Genomic DNA, 6,311 nt, shown 5'->3' with positions numbered 1-6,311 from the left:
TGACACCTTATCTCCAATAAACCACCAGAAAACTGGAAGTGGTGCTGTGGCTCAAGTGGTAGAGCACTAGCCTTGAGCTGAAGAGCTGAGCGATGGCACGCAGACCCAGAGTTCAAGCCCTGTGACGGGGGGGGGGGGGGGGGGGGGAGGAGCAGGGGGAGCATTTCACCTCATCTTGGTCCTATGGAAAAGGCAGAAAAGGACATTGCCTGTGTTCCGATGGATTCCAGGAAACCAGGCGGAAAGACAATATTGCCTAAAAAGAAGGACCCCCTAGCCTCTCCTAGTTTTCATTCTGTGGCATTCCCTTCAAACATCCTCACAGCACCAGTCCTTTATTCCATGTGCTTCGGTGTGTATGTGAACATATGCCTGCCACATGTGTGTGAGTTCCTTGTGTCTGAATGCACATGTGTACACATACATGACACGTGTGCGTGTCTATGTATGTATGTAAATTCATGTGAGCACATGGGCACACATGTGCATGCTGGTATTGTATATATTGTATGAATAGCTATGCATGTGTATGTGTGTGCATGCTAGTGTGTATAGTTGTGTAGATACATGTGTGTGATGTGCATTGAAATGTGTCTTTGAATGTGTGTATGAATACATGTGTATGAATACGTGTGTGTGAGTTGATGTGTGTGTATAGACACATATACCTGTGTCAATAGCCATGCATAATCGTGTGTTGCATGTGTGCACCTGTGTTTGATTGTACACGTAAGTGTGAGATATCTGTGCACATGTGCGCATCCTTGTGTATGTACGTGTGTACGTGTGTTCATTCTCTTGACTCGAAGCCCCTTGTTCAGGCTGCGTTCTCCAGTCTCTGGGCCAGGCTGGGCTCCCAGCAGACCTGTGGTTTCTGGAGATATGATTCTCCCCTGCCAGCCAGGGCCTGGCCTGGTTTGCACACTACAGGTAGTGACAGCTCGCCTTTGTCAGACCTCCCATCTTTCCACGTGGATGGTGCTAGAATTTCAAAGGAGACACCTGAAGGCTCTATCTGGCCCAACAGAAGCTCGGGTGCGCACACAGGCCGTTGGTGACCTGGCCCCGCAGTCCCCAAGGTGCCCACGGCCTTCCCCTGTGCTTATCTGGGTGTTTGCTTTCATTCCCATGGCTTTCAAGTCTGACTGGGGCCTCTCAGGGCCTTCTCACCGGCTTGCAGGGGTGTAACTGAGCCTCAGCCTGTCCCCAAGCAGCCCAGATAAGAGAAGAATGAGGAAGGGCCCAACAGAAAGCCCTGCAGTAATCCAGAGTCGAGGCCAGCCTGAAGGACTTCACAGCAGCCTTGGGGAACTTGGGGGCCTGAGTGAGTCACACGGCCTGAGGAAGCCGAGGGGGAGGGGCCCACTAACAGCTCCTAGTAGATTCTCAGGGACACAGTGACATTTGGGAGGCCACAAGAGTTGTCACCAGGACCTTATCAGAAATGAGATTTCCCCACAGAAGAAATAAACTTTCCTTCATCTCCCTGCCATCTCTAACTCAGGGCCTAGGTGCTGTCCCTTAGCTTTTTTTTTTTTTTTTTTGCTCCAGACTGGGGCTCTACCACTTGAGCCACAACATCACTTCTGGCTTTTTCTTTTCTGTTTTCTTTTTTCTTTGTTGGCTGTAGGGGCTGAACTCTGGGCCTGGGCGCTGTCCCTCAGCTCTTCAGCTCAAGGCTAGTGCTCTACCACTTGAGCCACAGCACCACTTCTGGCTTTTTCTGCTTATGTGGTACTGAGGAATCGAACCCAGGGCCTCATGCATGCAAGGCAAGCACTCTACCACTGAGCCACCTTCCCAGCCCTGGCTTTTTCTGTCTAAGTGGTATTGAGGAACCAAACCCAGGGCTTCATGTATGCTAGGCAAGTACTCTACCATTAAGCCACCTTGCCAGCCCCTAGAAGGGAGGAACTTTCTACTCAACTTTCTAATCATTTAAGATGCTAGAATCTTGGACTAATGATGCAATGAATTCAGAAGTGAGCAGAGGGCTGGGAAGGTAGCTCAGTGGTAAGAGTGCTTGCCTTGCATGCATGAGGCCCTGGGTTCGATTCCTCAGCACCACATAAGTAGAAAAAGCCGGAAGTGGCGCTGTGGCTCAAGTGGTAGAGCACTAGCCTTGAGCTGAAGAGCTCAGGGACAGCACCCAGGCCCAGAGTCCAAGCCCCACGACTGACAAGAAAACAAAAAACCCAGAAGTGAGCAGAGTTAACGCAGGTCACAAAACAGGAAGAAAAGAAGGAGGGAGTCGTGCAGCACCTTGTGCCAGGCCCTCGGGAGTAGGGACTGAAGCTCAGTGGAAAGCCTTCATCCCAGGGCATGTCTGTCCCTTAGTGGCTGAGGGGTTTCTGGTTTGAAATTGGTCACCTGGTGCTGCATCCAGCACTGCAGAGTGATCAGGAAGCTAGAAAGGGACGGTGCCCTGTGAGAAAGAAAGAAAAACACAAAGGCCATCTCAGCATCCACACAGGGAGCCAGAGGACACTCTGCCTCGAAGGACAAAGTCCCTGGTTCATCTCCCAGACAGTTGTTTTTTGTTGTTGGTGGTGGTGGTGGTCCTGGGGCTTAAACTCCAGGCCTGGGCACTATCTCTGAGCTCTTTTGCTCAAGGCTATCACTCTACCACTTTGAGCCATAGCAACGCTTCTGATTGTTCTGGTGGTTAATTGGTGGTAAGAGTCTCATGGACTTTCCTGCCTAGGCTGGCTTTGAACCACAATCCTCAGATCTCAGCCTCCTGAGTAGTCAGGATTACAGGCGTGAGCCACCAGGGCCCGGCGTGAGCCACCAGGGCCCGGCTAGGCAGTTATTAATCAGTATGACCTAGTAGGAAAGGCAGTGAACTTTGTGCATAACTAGCAATAAGTAAAAAAGTTTTCTCACACAAAGCAGACATCATTTTGGTAGAAAAGTAACCCCAGGCTGAACATAAGGTCTTAAGCTGACATGGTGAGTAAACTAGCTGCTTTCTTTTTTTTTTTTTTTGGGGGGGGGTCCAGTCGTGGGGCCTGAACTCTAGACCTGGGTGCTGTCCCTCAGCTCTTCAGCTCAAGGCTAGCGCTCTACCACCTGAGCCACAGCGCCACTTCTGGCTTTTTGCTTACGTGGTGCTGAGGAATCGAACCCAGGGCTTCATGCATGCAAGGCAAGCACTCTACCACTGAGCCACCTTCCCAGCCCCACTAGCTGCTTTCTTATCCTGGTTTAGGAGAAGGGTCAGGAACAGGGGCCGGGCACTGTTCTCCTCTACATTCACCCGAGTGACCCTTGCCACTCAGGTATCCCTGGCACCATGCCTTTACACGTAGCCAAGGGTGCCTATAGCCTAGCTTAGGAGATCAGCGGTCCCCAACAGCCTAGACATGTGACCCAACTTGCCAATTATCCCATTTTGGTCATTTTATCCATGCCTGAGGACAATGGGTCTTGAGTTGGCTTTACAATCAAAGGGTGTGGGAACATGGTGTCTTTTCTTTGTGGCTTTCTTTCTTTCTTTTTTTTTTTTTTTGTGGTCACAGATACATAAAACAAGCCAGGCATTTTGTATCTTGCAACTCCATTACTTATCTGGGACACTGTATCTCATTTAGAATCTAGGAGGGAGGGAGGGAGGGAGGATGGAATGCAGGACTGGGCATTCTTGAACCAGTTGATTGGATTCCTTACTGGTCCAGTGATTGTTTAGCCTCAGCTTCTAGACCCAGCTAATTATTTTGTTGTTGTTTTTGTGGAGTTTGAACTCTGGGCTTGGGCATGGTCCCTGAGCTCTTTTGCTCAAGGCTAGTGCTCTACCACTAGAGCCACAGCACCACTTTTGGTTTTCTGGTTGTTAATTGGAGATGAGTCTCAGGGACATTCCTGCCTGAGTTGGCTTTGAACAGCAATCCTCAGATCTGAGTAGCTAGGATTACAGGCGTGAGCCATTGGCGCTTGGCTCATTATTACTATTATTCTGATCCATTTTCTAATTTCTTTTCTTTTCTTTATGTCAGTCATGGGGTTTGGACTCAGGGCCTGGGCGTTGTCCCTGAGCCTCTTTTGCTCAAGGCTAGCACACTACCACTTGAGCCACAGTACCACTTCAGACTTTTTCTGTGTATGTGGTACTGAGGAATCGAACCCAGGGCTTCATGCATGCTAGGAAACCACTGTACCACTAAACCACATTGTGTGTGTGTGTGTGTGTGTGTGTGTGTGTGTGTGTGTGTGTGTGTGTGTGTGTGTGTGTGTGTGTGTGTGATGGGTCTTGAACTCTGGGCCTGTGTACTGTTCCTGAGCTCTTCAGCTCAAGGCAAGTGCTCTACCACTTGAGCCACAGTGCTACTTCTGGTTTTCTGGTTGTTAATTGGTGATGAGTCTCAGGGACATTCCTGCCTGGGTTGGCTTTGAACCTCAATCCTCAGACCTCAACCTCCTGAGTAGCTAGGGTTACAGGCATGAGCCCCTGGCACCTGGCCACATTTTTAATTTCTTTTCTTTTTTTGTCTGTCATGGGGCTTGAACTTGGGACCTGGGTGCTGCCCCTAAGCTATTTTGGTCAAAGCCAAACACTCTACCACTTGAGCCACAGCACCAGTTCTAGTTTTCTGGTGGTTAATTAGACGTAAAAGTCTCACAGACTTTCCTGCCTGGGCTGGCTTCAAACCAGGATTCTCAGATCTCATGCTCCTGAATAGCTAGGATTGCAGGTGTGCAGCACCTGGCCCATTTCTAATTTCCCTGTCACCTCACCCTTACCATCCTGCCTTAGGGTCACGGCCATATAATCAGGATTGGGAGTCAGATAGATGGAGCCTTTGACACTGCCACCAACTGGCCTGGACACCTTAGGCACATGGCCTTCACTGCTTTGTGTTTTAGTCTTCTTCCTTTTCACAAAAGGTTCTATCGAGGTGACTAAGGCTTATCTTTAATTGCAGGAAAGGCCAGGAGACTCCTATCTCCAACTAATCACCAAGAAGCCTGTAGAGGTGTGTCTCAAGTGGTAGAGCACCACCCTTGGGTGAAAAAGCCAAAGGAGAGCAGTAGGCCCTGAATTCAAGCTCTTAAACAAAAGAGGATCTAACATCTTCCAGTTACACAAGAGAAGGGGTGTCTCCTGTGGTAAGTTGTGGCTGAAGGTGGGGGTGCATGAATGCACCCCTTCTCCATGCTGTACTCAAGTCTGTTCCAGGCTCTGGTCCAAGGCCAAGGTCAAGGACACACAGACAGTTCAGGACCACACTGTGCCGAGCTGCCTCTGCCAGTCCCCAGGAGGGGAGGAACCCAGGCTCCTGAGCTGGGCTCTTGGGCCATGAAGGCCCGCAGAGGTAAAACACCTCAGCCTCTGCTGTCACCTAAAGCTCCACCTGGCCAATGGAGAAAGGAGGCCTGAGCTCCACCACTGGCCAGAGGCAACCCTGCCCCAGGAGGTTAAGGATTTTGGAGAAGAGCAGTGGAAGACCTTAAAGAGCCAAAACAGAGAAGAAATCCATTCTTGCTGTTGTTGTTTTTGGGGTCTGGTCGTGGGGCCTGAACTCTGGGCCTGGGCGCTGTCCCTCAGCTCTTCAGCTCAAGGCTAGCGCTCTACCACTTGAGCCACAGCACCACTTCTGGCTTTTTTCTTTTTGCTTATGTGGTGCTGAGGAATTGAACCCAGGGCCTCATGCATGCAAGGCAAACGCTCTACCACTGAACCACCTTCCCAGCCCAAGAAATCCATTCTTAAGTCTGCATGTAGCTTTGATCTTGCCTGAGTTTCTGGCCTACCAGCTGCTGTACTGTTTCACCCAGGTTCACTAGCACTGTGGCCATGTGAGCCAATTCCTCAAAACAACCCTTTTAGTCCTCTCTCTATAGGTGTACTCAGACACATACATATGCATAGAGAGAGATGTTAAGATACTACTATATGTAAGATATTAAGATAGATAAATACCGTATTGGTTCTGGCTTTTTGTTGTTGTTATTTTGGTGCTGGTCCTAGGGCTTGAACTCAAGGCCTAGATATTGTTCCTTAGCTTTTCCATTCAAGGCTGGTGCTATACCACTTGAGCCACACCTCTACTTTTTTGCTAGTTCATCAGAGATGATAATCTCATGGTCCTTTCTGCCAGGTCTGGCTTTGAACCACCCACCCTCAGATCTCCTGAGTAGCTAGGATTACAGGCATCAGTCACCAGCACTGTGGTTCTGTTTCTTTGGCGAACTGTGAGTGACTGTCCCAGAGGGCCTGGCCCCTGAGCGACCTGCTTCCCTCCTGCCCCCTAACCTGAGGCCGTAACCAGGCTGCGGGCCCAGAGAGCTGGCATTCCTGCGTTCTTTTATCT

Source organism: Dipodomys merriami, unplaced genomic scaffold (genome assembly GCF_024711535.1).
Source record: "Dipodomys merriami isolate MVZ:Mamm:240054 unplaced genomic scaffold, mDipMer1.0.p SCAF_28, whole genome shotgun sequence".
Taxonomy (NCBI): Eukaryota; Metazoa; Chordata; class Mammalia; order Rodentia; family Heteromyidae; genus Dipodomys; species Dipodomys merriami.
Note: the sequence above shows the minus strand (reverse complement) of the source record.